The sequence below is a fragment of the Macaca fascicularis genome, chromosome X (genome assembly GCF_037993035.2).
Source record: "Macaca fascicularis isolate 582-1 chromosome X, T2T-MFA8v1.1".
Classification (NCBI taxonomy): domain Eukaryota; kingdom Metazoa; phylum Chordata; class Mammalia; order Primates; family Cercopithecidae; genus Macaca; species Macaca fascicularis.
The window spans coordinates 124,477,640-124,497,287 of NC_088395.1; the positions used below are offsets into that span (position 1 = coordinate 124,477,640).

The 19,648-nt window shown below is 40.7% G+C and overlaps 1 protein-coding gene and 1 pseudogene across 1 annotated transcript in view; one reads left to right on the top strand and one right to left on the bottom strand.

Moving 5' to 3' along the window:
• KLHL13 (kelch like family member 13) overlaps nucleotides 1–19,648 on the bottom strand; it is a 415,357-nt gene that overhangs the window by 217,354 nt on the left and 178,355 nt on the right. The window lies entirely within an intron of this gene.
• Nucleotides 3,724–4,288, top strand: LOC141409440 (large ribosomal subunit protein uL11 pseudogene; annotated as a pseudogene).

Sequence of the window (19,648 nt, forward strand, 5' to 3'; positions counted from 1 at the left end):
CATGACAAATCGTCTTCAACTATATACGTAATACAGAATATACAGAGTATAACAAAGATGAAAATATTAAAGAAAATTGAAGCACCCTAAAAATAGCTTGGTTCTGTAGTGACCTCAGTTGACAGTGAGCATCTATTTAGTTTCATAAGTGTGTAGGTCAGTGTCCACAGGAGCAATCTAACAGTTAACAGTGTTAAAAAAAAATTGTTCCTATACTGAAGGTAAAACTAAAACAACTGGGATATTAAATGGCTTAATAATGGAAGTATAGCAATAATACATTTTTTAAATGAAATTTCAGACTTGTTCTATCTCAGAAGTTCATTCTACAATGATGATATTTGGTTTGGGCTGAATATTACACTAGACCTTTTAGTATTTTGTATTTGTCATTTCTTCATTGTTTTTTATTGCTTTACCACGTGTATTGCTTAGCTTTGCTCATAATTGAATGTTCCATTTTTAATTTTTAAATATATATTTGTGTGTGTGTGTATATATGTGTGTGTATATATATACACACACACATATACATACATACATATAATTTTTTTGAGACAGGGACTTGCTCTGTTGCCCAGGCTGGAATGCAGAAGTGCAACCATGGCTTCGACCTCCCAGCCTCAAGTGATCCTCCACCTGAGATCCTCCCACCTCAGCCTTCTGAGTAGCTGGGACTACAGATGTGTGCCACCATGCCTGGCTAAATTTTTTTTTTTTAATAGAGACAAGGTCTCCCAGTCTGAACTTTCTATAGATGATATTATACTACATGAAACATTCTGGATGTTGACACTGGAGGTGAAATTGCTTTTTTCACTCAATATTATGTTTATGAGATTTGTTTTCTTTCCTACATCATGTTTCATCTTATGTTTATGCGTAAATTTATTTATCTATTTTCTGTCAATGGACATCAGTGTTGAACATCGAGGCTGTTTATTTCTCTATTTTTACTATTATTATCAAAGCTGCTCTAAATATTTGTGCCCATGCCTCTTTATTTACATGTACAAGAATTTCTCAGGAGTATTCCCTGGAGTCGAACCATTGGGTTGTAGAGGACGTACATCTTCACTAGACAATACCAAAGTGTTTTTGAAAGTGGTAACACTAATTTATACTCTAACCACGGTATCCATACCTATTCTTTCCATGTAACTTCACAGCAATCTTGTGACAATACTAAGGTTTACAGGGAGAAAGGACCTGGGATTGTGAAATAAGAATTATTATAGGTGCCAGAAGGCCTGCTTTGGGTTCTGCTACTAACTTGCTGTGGAACTTTAGATAAGCGGCTTCACTTTTCTGGGCCTCAATTTATTTACCTCTCAAATGAAATGTTTGGGTAAGGAAATCATTGTGAACTTTCTTTCAGTTCCAAAATTATCTTATCTCTAGTTTACAGTTGAGAACACTAAAACACAAAATGATTTGCTCTGGCCAAAATATAGCATATCGGCAGAACTCAAGTTCCTCATATGTGAAGGGAGGCTAGACAATATGATCTTGGATAGCACTTCCTATTTTATAGTTCTTCTGCAATAGTCCATAATTTCAGAGCCAAGGTTAATCACCACGCATCGCATCAACTGATCTATTACTACAAACATTAATTAAGTACATTCTATGTGCAAGTAAAACATTATAGATACCAAGGAGAGAATGGGACATGTCCCTTGCCTTTCAGGAGCTAACAATATAACACAGGAGACAGGTGGGTAAACCAAGACCTATCCCACTATAGTGAGACAAGTGCTATGATGCAAATGTGCACACACCATGGTAGAAAAGAATACTAGTTGAAGGAAGTAATGCTTGAATGGCATTTTGAAAGGCGAGTTATCTAGAAGATGGAGCAAAGTCTCCAGAACTTATCCCATATTATAGGTTACTGACTGTCAGCCCTCTGAAATGTAATTTCTGTGAGGTCTCAAATTGGACTTTGCCTGCCTTGTTCTTTGCATTTTTCCAAGCATCTAGTGCAGCGCTTGGTGCAGCGTAGTCTCTCAATAAATAGTTGTAAAATGAATGAAGAGTAATAGTACCTTATCATCCTAAAACATGTAATAGTTTACAAAAATGCTACTCTATACATTATTGTAATTGATCTTATCAGGTCCTTTTGGTACAAGCAAAACACATGGGATTGAAAAATGGTCCCTCAAATGGTAAGCATGAAAAGAGATTTTTAAAACACCTGATAAAGTTGTTGTTGTTATTTTAACTATACAAATCTGTTCTTAGCAGAAGATGTTTCTTATATATGAGGAAAAATTAAATCTGAAATGAGGAAAAAAACTCTCTGAAACATAGTATCCTCCATCATTCCTGATTGCCAAAACAACTATCTCCTATTAAATGCATGAGGCACTCTCTTCCATATTACTTCCCTCCCTCTTTTGCCTGTATATGCTCAAGAAATCAGAAAACAGATGTAGGACTAATTGCTATGAAAAATCAATTCCTGTCGTTTTCTATTTTTATCATGACAATGAATGTTGGATTGTTGTATCTGAATACAAGAATGGGTATTGTTCATGCAGAAGAAATCAGACATGAAACAAAGAGCAGCTCTGTATAAAGAGTGGAGTTGAACATTTCTGAACTACTTCAGAAGTACTGCCTGAGATACCTCTTCAGTGTCTCATTCCTATTAATACCTTATTTTCCTACAAACTGAACTGCTGCTTCAGAGCTATATTTTGGGACAATTATTCCAGATCTTGGCAAAGACCCAATCTGGGTCTCTGAGAATCTACAAAGGGGTTGGCAAAGAGTAGAGGCGGTGAGACTGCTGTTTCCCCAATCTAAATAGAGTCATTTGGTTACTTTGTCTCTTAGCACCTGTGTTCCCTCAGGTGCTAAGACCTTTATCACAATAAAGCTCCAGTTCACCCAAAGGTTAAGTTCTAAAATCAGCATATGGAGTAAGAGTCAAGATTACTATTAATAACCACTTAAATCTCCCATAAAATAGCATATAGTTGGTTTGTGAGTACTACCTTGTATGTAAATGTATTCTGTGAACAGGAATATTCTGTATATAATAAGTTACATAGGGAAAATATAACTTTCCATATTTTAACTACATAAAAAGGAGGGTGTTCAGAACAGAAATCACAGAAGTGCACCTATTCTGTTACTCTGTTTATTGGTGTAATTATTTAATGCTTATCACTCCCACTAGTCTTCTATCTCCACAAAGCCAGGAGACATATCTGATTTTGATGGTTTCTGTATCCTAAATGCCTACCTCAGCTGTGCTCAATAAATAGATGTCAACTGACTGACTTAAAGTTGAAATGGGAGGACACAGTCAGGATAAAAGATTCATTTCAGAACCAGGCTGTTCTGCCACCATAGTGACCTCAATGATGACAATGTGTCCTATGAGCTGTTGGGCCCTAAAGATCACCCTGCTGGTTAGCAACACTCCAGCTAGCTTCTATAGCACTCTGCTTCCTTCCTGCCAGCCTGAGAGGTGGACCAGAAGGAGATCTGCAATGGGTGGCATGTGTACACTAAAGGCCAAAGGCCAAATGATAATCATTTAACTACAGTTATTTCTAACTTGGGTCAATAAAAGTGTGGACTTTTATTATTTTATAAATTTAGCCTGCAATTTTACTTTGAGAATTTCTATGTTTACTGTTTTTAATCACTGCTACATGTGAATTTTATCATTTCAGAAAGGTACCCCTTCAGTTTCCAGCTCAGAGAAGGCCAAGGTACAACCTTCTTCAGTCATCCTGAATCTGGGCTCATCTAACACCAGCTACCTCATCATGCCACCTAAGTTCAACCCCAATGAGATCAAAGTCATATACATGAGGTGCACTAGTAATGAAGTCGGTGACACATCTGCCCTGACTCCCAAGATCAGCCCCCTGGATCTGTCTCCAGAACAAGGTTGGGTATGACATCACCAAGGGAACTGGTGACTGGAAGGGTCTGGGGATTACAGTGAAACTGACCATCAGAAGAGACAGGCCCAGACTGAGGCAGTACCTTCTGTCTCTGCCCTGGTCATCAAAGCCCTCAAGGGACCAGCAAAAGACAGAAAGAAACAAAAAGCGTTAGACACAATGGAAATATCACTTTTGATGAGATTATCAACCTTGCTGGATAGATGTGGCACTGATCTTTAGCCAGAGAACTCTCTGGTACCATTAAAGAGATCCTGGGGACTTCCCAATCTGTGGGCTGCAATGTTGATGGCTGCCACCACCATCATGACATCATAGAGGACGTTAACAGTGGTACAGTGGAATGCCCAGCTAGTTAAGAAGTACAAAGGAAAATATTTCAATAAAGAATCATTTGACAACCAAAAAAAAAGGTGGGGGGAGGGCAGATAGTACTCTTGCTCAGGCCTTAACAAGATCTAGAAAAATGACAGATAATCTGCTCCCATCTGTCAGTTAGGTTTCATTGCACTGACAACCTCAGCTAGCATCATGGACCATGAAGAAACAAGCTGAAAACACACAGGAGGGAAAACCTGAGACTTTTTTTTCTAGGCATGTAATAAACACATACAAATAAAATGCCTTGATAGACCAAAAAACAAGGGAAATGGGATTATGAATGAGCTTTATTTTCCTTCTTATATTTTCCTGTGTTTTTTATAAGTGTTCTATAATGATTATATGTTTTTTTAAATCAGAAGAAGGCCAGATGCAGTGGCTTATGCCTCTAATCCTGGTACTTTGAAAGGCTGAGGGAGGAGGATCAATCGAACTCAGGAGTTCAAGACCAGCCAGGGGAACATAGCAAAACTCTGTTTCTACAAAAAATAAAAATAAAAATAATTAGCTGGGCATGGTGGCATGTTCCTGTAGTCTCAGCTACTTGGGAGGCTGAGGTGGGAGACTTGCTTGAGCCCAGGAGTTTTAGGCTGCGGTGAGCCGTGATGGTGCCACTGCATTCCAGGCTGGGTGACAGTGAGACCATCTCTAAACATGAAAAAAGAAAAGAAAAAAAAGATTGTGAAAAAGAAAAGTTAAGAGACACTGAAAATCTAACTGTGATTATACTATTTTAATTGTGTAAAGATGCTACTTGATTATTTCTAACTTGGGTCAATAAAAGTCAGTCTCTCCCAATTAGTACTTTTTTTGAGACAAAGTTGCAAATTGCACTCTGATCACGCAACCATCTCTTGACTTAAGTTTGTCTTGCATTTCATTCACCACCTTGAAATAAGTACGGTTTCTAGGATGTTATAAATGAGAGGCTTAGTGAGCGTCAGTGAAGAAAGAGACCATGGCCAGGCGCAGTGGCTCACTCCTGTAATCCCAGCACTTTGGGAAGCTGAGGCAGGCAGATCACCTGAGGTCAGGAGTTCAAGACCAGCCTGACCAACATGGAAAACCCTGTCTCTACTAAAAATACAAAATTAGCTGGGTGTGGTGGCACACACCTGTAATCCCAGCTACTCAGGAGGCTGAGGCAGGAGAATCACTTGAACCCGGGAGGCGGAGGTTGCAGTGAGCCGAGATCATACCATTGCACTCCAGTCTGGGCAACAAGAGCGAAACTCCAAAAAAAAAAAAAAAAAAAGAAAAGAAAGATAGGAAGGAAGGAAGGAAGGAAGAGGCAGAACAGCCACGCTGCTTATTTCCATACATTTCAAGTGTGACTACCACCTTCTCACCAACCACCCCTTAACTTTTAGCATATTGACATTCTTTTTTTTTTTTTAAACAGGGTCTTGCTCTGTGGTCCAGGCTGGAGTGCAGTGGTGCAATCTCGGCTCACTGCAACCTCCGCCTCCCAGGTTCAAGTGATCCTCCCACCTCAGCCTCCCACGTAGCTGGGACTACAGGCATGTGCCGCCACACCCACCTAATTTTCATATTTTTAGTAGAGACGGGGTTTCACCATGTTGGCCAGGCTTGTCTCAAACTCTTGACCTCAAGTGATGTGCCCACCTTGGCCTCCCAAAGTGCTGGGATTACAGGCATGAGCCACCACACCCAGCCTAGTTACATAGATCATTTCCTTGCAAATTTAGCTACCATTTGTATAATCCACATTCTTCAACTGCATTCTATAAATGCAAATACATATGAGGAGAAATAAGGAAGTAACTGAATCACACAGGTAAAAAGTCATGGAACAGTTGTAGCTTCCTCATCTTACCTCAGGTCAAGCACTGGCATGATACATATACATCCTTTTAGAGATAAGGTTAATTTCCTTTATATGCCTCGAACCCCATTGAATTAGAGAACTACTGTATTGTAGTTTAAAATTAAAGGAATGGGTTTAGATGGAATGCAATATCATGGGAAGCACACTGGGCTGACCTCAGTTCTGAGCTCCGCTACCAAGTAAGATTTTGGGTTAAATGTTAAATTAGAAAGTTGAAATAAAAGAACTCCATAGGCCATTTGAGTTCTAAAATTTCATTATTTTTCAGATCCTAAACTGTGAGCATACCACAATATGTTAAGTGACAGCTCTTTGTTAGCAAATATTTTTTTTTTCTCTAGCAGCACTGGGAGTTTTGCATGATGTCTATAACTCACATCATTCTGGCATCTATCTAAATATTCCTACTAGTGAAACATAAACCTCTTGTAGTCTGTGGCAGATTGGGCATGTAGCTGTATTATCTTCATCTGTGATCCACTTATGGCTACTTAATTCTACCAGGTGAAGCTGAGTCAACGCTCTGACACGGGCCTTCCAAGGTACACCTAGGTCCTGCGTCTAAAATTAAGCTGGAAAAACACTACTCAGTGCAATTCCAACTCACTATCTAGCACAGACTGAGAGCAACGATGTCACTTCATTTAAGACGAAACAAAACTTTGTAAATCGGCATCATGATGCAATTTTACATGAAGAGTATTGGCCAAGGCCAGGCAAGGTGGTTCATGTCTGTAATCCCACACTTCAGCAGGCCAAGGCAGGAGAACTGCTGGAGCCTAAGGATTCATGGTTATGGTGACCTGTGGTCCTGCCGCTGCACTCCAGCCTGGGCAACAGAGTGAGACTTTGTCTCTAAAAAAAAATGTTTTTAAAAAACAATAATCTCACTATACTTCTATTCATAGTTTGCATAAGCAATTTTGGGGCCTTATCTGTTCTAAGTGGATCACTCCCAAATCTTCATCTCCGTCTCCATCTCAGAATAATTTTCTGAGTTCTAGACTCATATCTCCAACTGCTGAATGGCATCTCTCCTACTTTTTTGTCCACAGACACCTGAGACTCGACATACTCCAAAATGAACTCATCATCTTCTGCTTCTGTTCCTTAAATCGACTCCTCTTCCTGTGTCTATGATCTCTGAGAACAGCAATGCTTTCATCTTAGGGACTTGGGTTTTAAACTTCAGCACATCATCTTTGACTCCTGTTTCTCATAAGTAATTAGTTGCCATGTTCTGTCAAGTCATGTCAATCATCCCTTCAGCATCTCTGTTATCCATCTGCTCCGCGTATCCAATGCCCTATCCTCTAGTTAGGCACTATTCTCCCTAATTCTAGTCTCCAATTTCTCCCCATCAATCCATCTCTCACATTGCTGCCAAATAAACTTTCCAGAAGCACAGATATAAGATTTCTATTCCCCAACCCCAAAACTTTCAGAGGTCCCCAATTCCTATAGAATATTGGTTTTCAGACATTTTTATTTTTCAAAAGCAAATGAATGCTATCTTAGACAAAAACTTGTCACAGAACTCCAGTGTATAAAACACACAAAAGTGATATCTTATTGAAACCACCATTGCAGGTTTGTGGCTGGGACAGTGAAAGAGATCTGATCTAACCAACTCCATCTTGCTTCTGGCCTCCAAGCTCTCCTCGTTCATTCCTGGGTGTAGGCTGAAATAACTTTGGGAGGAACTTAGTTTATAGTATATAGTTTAAAACAAAGATGATAATAGCCCTTTCCCAAAACAAACCTTCTTGCCTGTGGACTAGACTGCCTTTGTAGGACTAACAAATTAGCCACAGAATTAGAAGTTACGGTTTAGGAGTCACGCAGCTGGAGGCTACAAGATTCTGACCCTCCCTAAACTGCTCCTAAGATCAGTGCTTGAGATATTTTGCAGACCCTGCACTCGATGGATCAGCTGGTACCACCCAGATCAATAAACTGGCTCCTCTGATCTTGTGTCCCCCACCCAGCAACTGACTCAGCACAAGAGGACAGCTTCAACTTCCCACGATTTCATCTCGGACCCAACCAATAACCACTCTTGACTCACTGGCCTTCCCTCACCCGCCAAAGTATCCTCTGATCCCTGAATGCTCAGGGAGACTGAACTGAGTAATAATAAAACTCCAGTCTCATGCACAGCCAGCTCTGCATGAATTACTCTTTCTCTCTTGCAATTCCCCTGTCTTGAGAAATCAGCTCTGTCTAGGCAGCAGGCAAGGTGAGCCCATTGGGTGGTTACATTATTAACATGAATTTATTTTGTAAGTTAAAAATCATTACATCTATGTATTTTGAAATCCATCAGTGAGAAAAATGGGCCTCTTTTGATAAACACAAAAACCTGAAATCAAGAACTACGTTCTTATATTAACATCCAATTTGATTCTGTTTTTGTTTTTGTTTTATAATAGAGCTGGGTCTTAGGCTGGAGTACAATGGCTATTCACAGGCACTACCATAGACCACTGCAGCCTGGAGCTCCTGGGCTTAAGCAATCCTCAATCTCCCAAGTGGCTACAACTACAGGTGTGCCCCACCATGCCCCACTTACTTCTGTTTTGTTTTGTTTGTTTGTTTGTCTGTTTTTTTGGTGGTACAGTATTGAGAAAATTCTTACTCATAGATAAGTAGCTACAAACGCTCACAATTTTAGCAGTTCATCTTGTAAGATACTTTATTTGTATAAGACGCTTTACTATAAAGTCTACACAAAATAGGTCAAGAGGTAGCATAATTTTAATTGTCTCTAATATGTTAATTTTTATGTATTTTACATGGTTTTAATTTTATTACAGTTTGTGTGTGTGTGTATATGTATATATATATATATATATATGAGACAGGGTCTGGCTCTATTGCCCAGGTTGGAGTGTAGTGGCACAATCTGGGCTCACTGCAGCCTCCACCTCCTGGGCTCAAACAATGCTGCTGCCTCAGCCTCCTGACTAGCTGGGACTACAGGCACATGCCACCACGCCTGGCTAATTTTTGTATTTTTTGTAGAGACAGAGTTTTGACACATTGCTCAGGCTGGCCTCGAACTCCTGAGCTCAAACCATCCACCTGCCTCAGCCTTCCAAAGTACTAAGATTATAGGCATGAGCCACCATGCCGACCTCAACATATATTTTTAAAGGAGAAATTTAAACCAAGCATCTGTGGACCCCAGAAGCACTTATATAGAATCTTAAAGCTCATGAAATGTAATTTGAAACCCTTGCCATAAAAGAATGTGCTTGATGGTCTAGCCTCAATCTATTTTTCTTATCTTATTGTTTTCTATTGCCTTTTACACATTTTTTTTTTTTTTTTTTTTTGAGACAGGGTCTCACTCTGTCACCCAGGCTGGAGTGCAGTGGCTCAATCTCAGCTCACTACAACCTCCACCTCCCAGGTTCAAGCAACTCTGATGCCTCAGTCTCCAGTGTAGCTGGGACTACAGACATGTCTCACCATGCCTGGCTAATTTTTGTATTTTTTGGTAGAGAAATCGTTTCGCCATATTGGCCAGGCCAGTCTCGAACTCCTAATCTCAAGTGATTCACCCGCATCGACCTCCCAAAGTACTGGGATTACAGGCATGAGCCACTGCGCCCGGCCCTTTCACACATGCTTAAAAAGAAAGAAAAGTTGTTTTGCTTTTTCTAATTATTGCTGTGAGAATGTATATGTAAGAAAAGAAAATAATAAAACAGAGAAAAATTCCCCTTAATCCCTAAACCCAAGTATAACTACTATAAATGTTTTAGTGTAATTTCCTTCATAGTATGATTGATAGTTAGGTTATAGAGAACTATGCCAAGCACTTAAATAGAACTGTGCCAAGCACTTAGATATTATCCCATTAAATACTCACAAACACCCTATTATGCAATTAATTTTATTATTTTCATTTTACATTAAGGAAACAGAGGATAAAATAGGTTGAGTAACTTGCCCAAGGTCACATAGTAAATTGCAGAGCCTGGCTTCACACCAGTATGTCTGACTCCAGAGACTATGTACTTAACCACAACATTGTATGGCTTTCCTTTTCATGCCCTCTTTCACTTACTTTAACTCTGCCCACATTAATTTACTATTCCCTGAAGACATCTCCTTCTGCTCATGCCATTTCCTTTGCTAGGATTTCCCTTTTCTCCATTTCTGCCTAGTCAAATCCTGCTTATCATTTACACGCCACCTACTCCTGAAAGTCTTCTCTAACCCACTTCCAGCTCTCCCTTCTAGAATGCCCTTCTAGAATTCCTGGACTTTTTCATCTACTCCCTTATCCTGTATCAACCTCCTCCCCTTCCCCAGCCTCCCACACTCTAACAAAGACAGCAGGAGTTTACTATATTTGTCAGTGCTGAGTGACTAGTGGCCTTTCTCCAGTTCCCACGCTTTGGACCTAGGGCTGAGCAGTTACTCTAGGATGCGGCTACTGGGATAGAGGGAGGTGGCTTGGCGCTCTAATACTAAGTAAAAACTGGAGCTCCTCTGCACAGAAGTCAAGAAAACTATTCCTTCTGTGATCTTGGCAAAGCCAATCTGCCACTCCTCCCCCTACTCCCCAACACTGCACCCCCGCTCCCAGGGCTCCCTTTTGCTTTTTTAACTTCTTTTCCCCCTCAAGCCTGCCCTTGACATTCCTTTGAAGAGGATTTCCTCTTGATAAGTCATTCACAATGTGCGATAATGCCAGCTTTGTGATCTGCTCTGGCTTCTGCAAGGGCAGCCTTGGTGGCTAAACAAATTTTCTTTGCCTTATTTCAAAGTTTTTGTGGCCCTCTAAGGAGGCCATTACAATTGAAAAGCAACGTTCTGGATCTGAGATTATGAAATGTAGTTCCATTGGAACTGTGTTTCTGAGCTTCACAAGTCATCCCTAGGGATCCTTGAAAGTGAGGACATGTTTATCCAACTCACTTGTTAAGGGTGAAAGCAATGGATCGTCTGTACATATGCCAACTGGAATGCAGCAGCCTCAAGTGACTGGGACTAGAAGCCATGAACCTTCTGGGTGCATGCCATTTGTGGAAAGACAGTTTGCTGATGTATTTCTGATATACCACATTCTTATTACAGGGATGTGGGAAAATGTCAATCTCCAGCCTGAACTTTGCCTTGAATTCAAGATTTATACATCCAACTGCTTACCAGACATCTTTAACTGGATATAGGACAGACATCTCAAATGTAACATGTCTAAATGAGTTCCTGATATTCCCTCCTCCCTCACCTACCCCACCCCCTAGACACAAACCCTTCTCTCCCCTCAGTCTTCTTATCTCAGCTAAGGGCAACCTCATTCTCTGATTGCTCAGATCAAAAACTTTAGTGTCTAATGTGGTAATGTATTTGGGAAAAAAACAAAACTTAGTGCCATTTTTGTCTCCTCTTTTCTCTTTTCCCTTCCACCTCAAGGTTTTGTACTTGCTCTTCCCTCCACCTGGAAGGCTCTTTCACCAGATGTCCACAAAGCTAGCTCCCTCACTCCCTCCAAGTCCTTATTGAAAACTCATCTTCTCATTGAGGCCTTCCCTCACCTCTCTCTAAAATGGAAAACAAATACCATGACACTTCCAATCCTCCTTCTTGTTTTACTATTCCCCTCAGGACTAGGGAGAGTTAACAAACCATGCGTTTTACTTATTTAGCATGGTAGTAGGCTGACCACTCCGCTAAAAGTTTAGTCCCATCAGGGCAGGGAATTTTTATCTTTTTATTCACTGCTTTATCAGCAGTGTCAGAACACTACCTGGCACATAGTAATCACTCAACAAACATCAAGTGAATAAATGTTGAATGAATGAAAGATGCCAGACCTGAATGAAGAACGGTTTCACCCTAGTTTAAAACTTTTCAAACTGCTTTCAGAGATTACAAGGGGAAGGGACCCAAAGGAGTAAGTTTCTGGACCTCCAATCCCCTGCCTTTACCAGAAAAGACCCAAATCTTACATAGTGGTCTTCCATGCCAGCCTTATTTTAAAGGAAACATTACTTGGATAACATTTTTTGTTTTGTTTTGTTTTGTGATGGAGTCTCGCTCTGTCACCCAGGCTGGAGTGCAGTGGGGGAATCTTGGCTCACTGCAACCTCTGCCTCCCGGGTTCAAGTGATTCTCCTGCCTCAGCCTCCCGAGTAGCTGGGACTACAGGTGCGTGCCACCACACCTGGCTAATTTTTTGTATTTTTAGTAGAGACGGGGTTTCACCATGTTAGCCAGGATGGTCTTGATCTCCTGACCCCGTGATCTGCCTGCCTCAACCTCCCAAAGTGCTGGGATTACAGGCATGAGCCAGCATGCCTGGCCAGTTTTTTTTTTTTTTTAACTACTGTTCTAATTCTAAACAAATTAGATATTGTAACCTCCCCAGGCTAAGAACAATGACCTTGCTTCAAGGGGCTGGATCCACAAGATACTTCCTTTTTTAAAAAATTATTTTCCTCAGGAGACAGGCTCTCACTGTGTTGCTCAAGTTGGACTTGGAACTCCTGGCCTCAAATGATCCTCCCACCTTAGCATGTGCCACTGCATCCAACTATACTAGATACTTTCTAGTTCCATGTTCCTCAAATTGGGATCCTATGATGTGACTTGGGTGTCCCAGGGAATGCCATGGAATATAAAAATGACACATTTTCCTGAGCAGCAATTTTACCCCAAAATTTGAGAGCAAATAATAATTTTCTATTCAAACAAAGGATGAAGCAGAATAAAAAGTTCTTATATATTTAGACAGTAAAAGACAAGCTTTAACAGAAATTATGTACTTGCAAGAAGCCACTTTAAACTACTCCTTGACTTGACAGAGGGTATATACTTTCCCTTACTATCAGAAAAAGTAGAATTATTTGAGAAGCACTATGTCCAGGTAATCCTCTGTACTGTGAGGGGAACAGAGGAGATTAGAAATAAAGAGGTGTCAGGCTGAGTGCAGTGGCTCACACCTATAATCCAAGCACTTTGGGAGGCCAAGGCAGGAGGATCACTTGAGCCCAGGAGTTCGAGATCAGTGTGGGCAACATAGCAAGACCCTGTCTCTACAAAAATAAAAAATTAATCGGCTGTAGTGGCATGTTCCTGTGGTCCTAGCTACTCGGGAGACTGAGGTGTGAGGATGGCTTGAGCCCAGGAGTTCAAGGATGCAGTGAGCTATGATGATACCACTGCACTCCAGCCTGGGCGACAGAGACCTCACTGCTAAAATTAAATACATAAACAAAATAACATAAAATGAAAAATAAATTTTAAAAAGTTTAAAGAAAATATGCTATAGTTGGAGCCCTTAAGAGCATGTAGACAAAACTACTTCCCCAAAGAAGCCTGGGCCAGTGGAAAGAACAGCAAAACCTGAAATTGCAGTGAAGTATTTATTCCATTCAATAGATACTTACTGAATACCTACTCCATATTCAGTACTAAAATTTAAAAAGTATAACATGAGGGGGTTTTTCTTCTTTTTTTTGGTCAACCTACTCACCAAACATGGTTTTTTAAACATTAAAATGTTTTTAACAGTTACCACAATTATAGTTATCTAACCAACTAAAAACAGTGCTGGTAGCAATTAGGGACAGTGGAGCTGGCAAATATATAAACATCTTAAGTGCCCCTACTGATTGATAAATCTGAGAACTCATTGGCTATAATGAGTCTGCATCTAGGAAGCATAATTTTTACTGACAGCATTTTCCATCATGGCTATCATTTATAGTGGGTTCATAATATTTATTGACTTCTTAGGAAGGAAAGTACCAGAGTCATGGATGAGGGGATGGTTGATCTCCACAACTGATCTATGTAGCTATTCCACAGTCACAAATAATAAAGATGAAGAGCTCTGGATTGAAAAGAAGAAAGAAACCCCAGCTCTTGTACTAACTCTGCCACTAAATCACTGTGTCACTTTCCCTCCCTAGGCCTCAGTTTCCTCATCAGTAAAATGAGGACTTTGGTGGATGAGATCCTCTCAAATGTTCTTTCTAGCTCTGATATTCTATGAGTCTATAAAACCCACATTCATAGCCAAGCCACTTAGTGCATGTACATATCTGAAACAGTCAACAACCACCACCACTGTGTAAGCGAATAAGCAGTCAGGGAAAACCCCGTTAAACAAATGGACTTTACTCCCTATTCTCATTTTCAACAGAGAGGAGAAAGAGTTCAAATTCCAAGAAACACCCGAAACACCACCACTTCACCCTCCTCCCACCACGTTCCAACACAAGGTTATTCTTTAGCACTTCAAAAGTCATATCAGAGATTGTCACAAGTCCAGATCCAATCTACCAAACCCCACTTGGCATGTTGGCAGATGTGGAAAGCATTGAACAGAATGTGGTCAATTACTATTAAAGATTTAGATATGATCTGGATTTAAATCTACCATGGTCTAAACAAAAAGTTAAGAAGACCACAGGCCCACATAGGAAGGTGAGAAAGTCCACATGGGAAAAGAAGTGGACGCCCGCTCAGTCCTTGGCTCCACTTCAGTATTCTCTGAGAGCAACAGCATTTCTTTCTAGATGCTGTCTGGCCACACACCCACCTGACCTCATTTCAGGGGTTTAAAGCATTTAGTTTTCAGGTTGGGTTTTTAAAATACTACCAAATAATGAAGGGTCATAGCTAGAGGGCCCTCAGAGAGGAACTAGGCCAGGGCTCCAACTGGCAGCAAGTGGATTGTATTCAGCACATTTTGTGAGATCAGCATAGATTTAAAGAAATGGTGGATTTTAAAAATATATTTGATAAGAGCACAAGCTCTCCTGTTCCTCCAGGTAGTCACCACTCCTGGACTTCCACTGAATAGCGTGGGATCAAAACACTCTTGAGTTAGAGCTAAGACTCAGAGACCAAACTTTCCCATGACACCATTGCTGCCCTCTAGTCTCCCTCCCTTTGCAGCCACAAGCCTTTTCACCAGCCGCTATCCAAAATCAGCTCAAGCCTTCTCTGAGAAGACTCTTAATTTGCACCTGACAGTGCTTCCCCCTTCACTTCCTTCTATACTTTAGCATTTCAGCAAATGTGGGAAAGCACTTTTCAAGTGGGCCTATGTACCAACCCATGGGTCTTTCTCCCCATTGCAGACAGGCGACCAGTGTAAGCCACTGTGGGGTCAGCAAGGTGTTTCGGAGCTGCCAACAGCCAGAGCTGAAGGTTCAGACACTCATGCAAACACAGGAGCCTCTGTGTATTTGCAATTCACTAGAAGGCAGGTCCATCCAAGGGGTTTTAGTTACCAAGATATTGAAAAAGCCAAAAATACAAAAAGACCTGGTGACAGAGGGCTGCCGCCTGGAAAGTAAGGAACATAGTGAGTCCCTAAGGTACTTTATTTGGGTTTCTGTAAGAATGTCTGCCATGTGTCCCACATTGTCCTGGACATTCCCACATTTCAATACTATGTCCCACTGTCAGATCATGTGTTCCAATTTGTTGTTTCAAAAATGTAAGTACTAGGCCGAGACATGTATTAGTTCTCCACGAGGAGAACAAGACAGTCCTGGCAATATTTATTTGGTGAGGAGATGAACAAAAGTATCTCAGGTTTTTTTCCTTTTTCTTCCCTTCAAATTTATTTTTTTTTTAATAGAGACAGGGTCTCACTCTGTTGGCCAGACTTGAATGTAGTAGCATGAACACAGCTCACTTTAGCCTCAACCTCCTGGGCTCAAGCTCACCTCAGCCTCCCGAGTAGTTGGAACTGTAGGCACACAGCACCACGCCTAGCTAATTTTTTTTTTTTTTTTTTTTTTTTTGGCGGAGTGGGGAGGAGACAGGTGTCATCATCTTGTCCAGGCTTTTTCAAACTCCTGAACTCAAGTGATCCTCCTGCCTTGGCCTTTCAAAGTGCTGGGAAGCCACTTCAATGGGCCTCAAATTCATTTCTTACCTCTAACACAGGCTGGCTTTTACTCTCACTCTCATTTCAAACTAAGACATTAGAATTTGTACTTGGCAGTGATAGAAGCTGGCATAGAAAAGATAAAAATTATAAAATATTATTTAAATCAAATGACGCAAATTGGAGGCCTAGAGGCATTGTCTATGTGGTGCACATGGTTTATTGCTTCTTTTTTGTAAAAGGTACTAACATTTAAAAAGCGGGAGATTTCACATAAAAATCTATATTTCCATCTTTTCTTGAAAAATCAGAAAGTCAGGCAATACTGAGCCCATATGCTCCTGTGGCAATGATTGGCCAGAGCTGAAAAGAAACTGCCCCATTAGACCAGACGTGTATTCTCTGTGCATGTCGTGAGGTAGCCACATTCCTCGCCATTCCCTATTGCCTCCTTGACACTGCAGTTGGGTATCAGGAGCCCTTTATCATTGCATTTGAACTGTTCTTTTCCTTCCAGTAAAGAAGGTGAAATATTTCTCCTATCCATGCCTAACAAAAATAAGAAAACAAAAGATAAATATGGACTCTATATTTCAAGAAAAAAAATGGGGAGAAGAGCATTTTTTACAGAAGTGAAGAATATTACTACATATTCAATATGCAAAACAAATGTGTCTTTCATGAAAATCCAATCTGGCTTGCATCACTCATTTAAATCACCTGTCTGCCCTGACAGGCATCTGAGTTGCCACTTCTACTTTACATGAACAAATATTAGTCCTAGTGCCCTTTGCAGCTAAGAGGACAGTGCCTACTTAGGTTCCAGAATTTTATTCTGTTCTATTATTTAAACAGATGCTGACTCAGGAAATTAGGCAATAAAACTCTTTCCTTAGCTGGGCAGGGTAGTGCCCACCTATAGTCTTAGCTACTCAGGAAGCTGAGACAGGAGGAACCCTTGAGCCCAAGTGTTTGAGGCTTCAGTGAGCTGTGATCATTCCACTGCACTCCAGCCTGAGCAATCGAGTGAGACCCTGTCTCTTAAAAGAAAAGGGAGGAAGGAGGGAAAGAGATAGGAAAGGAAAGGAAAGGGAATGGAAGGGAAGGGAAGGGAAGGGGAGGGGAGGGGAGGGGAAGGGAGGCGAGGGAAGGGGAGGCGAGGGAACGGGAGGGGAGGGGAGAGAGAAAGAGAAAGGACGGAGGGAATGAAGGAAGAAAAAAGGAAAGAAAAGACCTCTTTCCTTTTAATTTTTTTGTTTGTTTACCTTTCCTATGGTGCTGATCCTTTTTATTTACAATGCTCCAGTTGTGTAAGCGTATCTAATCCATTTTAGAATTATCTAATGTATCTAATGCCACAAGGAATACACACACACACACACACACACACACACACACACACCCCTTCTAGTTGATTTTATCTGTATAATAAACTCTCACTCTGAGGGTGGAATTTAAATGATGCTATGCTGCTCTTTGGTATCCTCCACAATAAGAGAGCACGAAATACTGGACAAGCACTGATACACTCCTATACACTTAACATTTTGCCCAGAGCTCTCTTATGGTATATACCACTTTTCTATTATGTATTAGACGGTTTGTAACTCTCCCATTCAATCTCAAGTTGGCTGAAAATATAATTTGTGTCTAGTTCATCTTGATGTTCTTATGGCACATAGTACAGAGACTTTCCCTGAACAGGTACTCAAACTATATTGAATGGATGGATGGATGGATGGAGAATGGATCAATGGATGGATGGATGACAGAATGAATGGCTCTCTCTCATCATCCATCACTGCTTAACCATTTTGTTCTCTTGCTTCATCATTTTTCCTTTGAGGACCTGTGGGTGGAGTCAAAAATCTGGCTACAAAAGCAAGTGAAGGTAGTAAAGAAAAAATGAGTTTTTCACACTTAGATGAGGCATAAATACAGTTCCTTAGTTCAACACAGATACAGATATATAAGACCATTCAGTCAGTCATGATCAAAACCATCTGCTACTCCGAGGCCTACCTCACCCCAGCTGGCTGTTTCACCAGTAATTTGTCTCTTAGTTCAGCCTCATAATGATCTCCTGTGAACACTAGTTCTGAAAGGCACTGCCTAAAATACTGGGCTCTGTTTCCACGCAACCCTGGCCCAACAACTTACAATATAATTGAGGATATAAATTTTGGAGAGAACATAGTTTGATGGTATCCATATTCTGTCCTTTGATTACTTTTAGAGTAGACCATGTTTCAATGTAGTATAAAGGTAGCTAACACTAATTATGCTTTTCAATTTTTTATTTATTTTTATTTTTTGAGACAGGGTCTCACTCTGTTGCCCCAACTGGAGTGCAGTGGCACGATCACAGCTCACTGCAGCCTCAACCTCCTGAGCTGAAGCCATCCTCCGCCTCAGCCTCCCGAGTAGCTGGGACCACAGATGCATTCCACCACTCCTGGTTATTCTTTTATTTTTTTGTAGAGACAGGGTCTCACTATTTTGCTCAGGCTGGTCATAAACTCCTGTGTTCAAGAAATACTCCTGCCTCGGCCTCCCAAAGTGTTGGGATTACAGGTATGAGCCACCCTGCCCAGTCATGCTTATTTTTTAAAGATTACCTCTTTGACAGTCTTTTTTATTATTAGTTAGTTCTGCCATGTATGGATAAAACCATAAGTGGTTACTAAGACTATACCTGGTTTTTAAATCATATTCCTTTCCATCCATTCAAATGGTCCTTGTTCCTAACCACCGAAACATTTATCCTAGATTTTTCCTAGACCATAGACCATTATAGCCAGAAACAATTTTAGAGATTGCCTAGTCCAACTCCCTCATTTTACAATGTGTTAGTTCCTTATTGATGCTCTAACAAATTACCACACACTTAGTGACTTAAAACAATACAAATTTATTTTCTTATAGTTCATAAGGCTAGAAGTCCAAAATCAGTCACACTGGGCTAAAGTCCAAGTGTTGGCAGTGCTGGTTCCTTCTGGAGGCTCTAGGAGAAAGCCCTTCTCCTTGACTTTTTCAGTTTCTAGTGATTGCCTGTATTCCTTGACTGATGGCTCCTTTCTCTATTTTCAAAGCATATCACTCCACCCTCTACTTCTATCATCACACTGCTTCCCCCTCCTCCTCTGAATCCTCTTGCCTCTTTTTATAGTGACCATTGTGAATATACTGGTCTCACCCGGATAATCTAGGCTGATCCCACCATATCGAGATGCTTAATTTAATCACATCTACAATGTCCCTTTTACCGTATAAGGTAACAGACACATCTTCCAATGATTAGGACATGATCATATTGGAAAGGGGCATTATTCAGCCTACCACAATAAATGAAAAGTTTGGGGTCCAGAAAGGGGTAGTGACCTGGCCCAGGTCAAGTACTTAGTTAGTGGCAGGCAGAGCCTGCACTCTAGGTCTCCTGATTTTCCAACCACCATTCATGATACAGCAAATCTTTACAGGATTAAGTACTTTGTGTCTTCCAAGGTAACAATCAGCTAATCTGATAAACCATCTTGAAATGGCTAGAAAACAATAATCAGGATCCACCTCCCTTTTCCAGCGAATATCTTTTTATTCTAGCATGGCCTTCCAGAGTTACCTTAT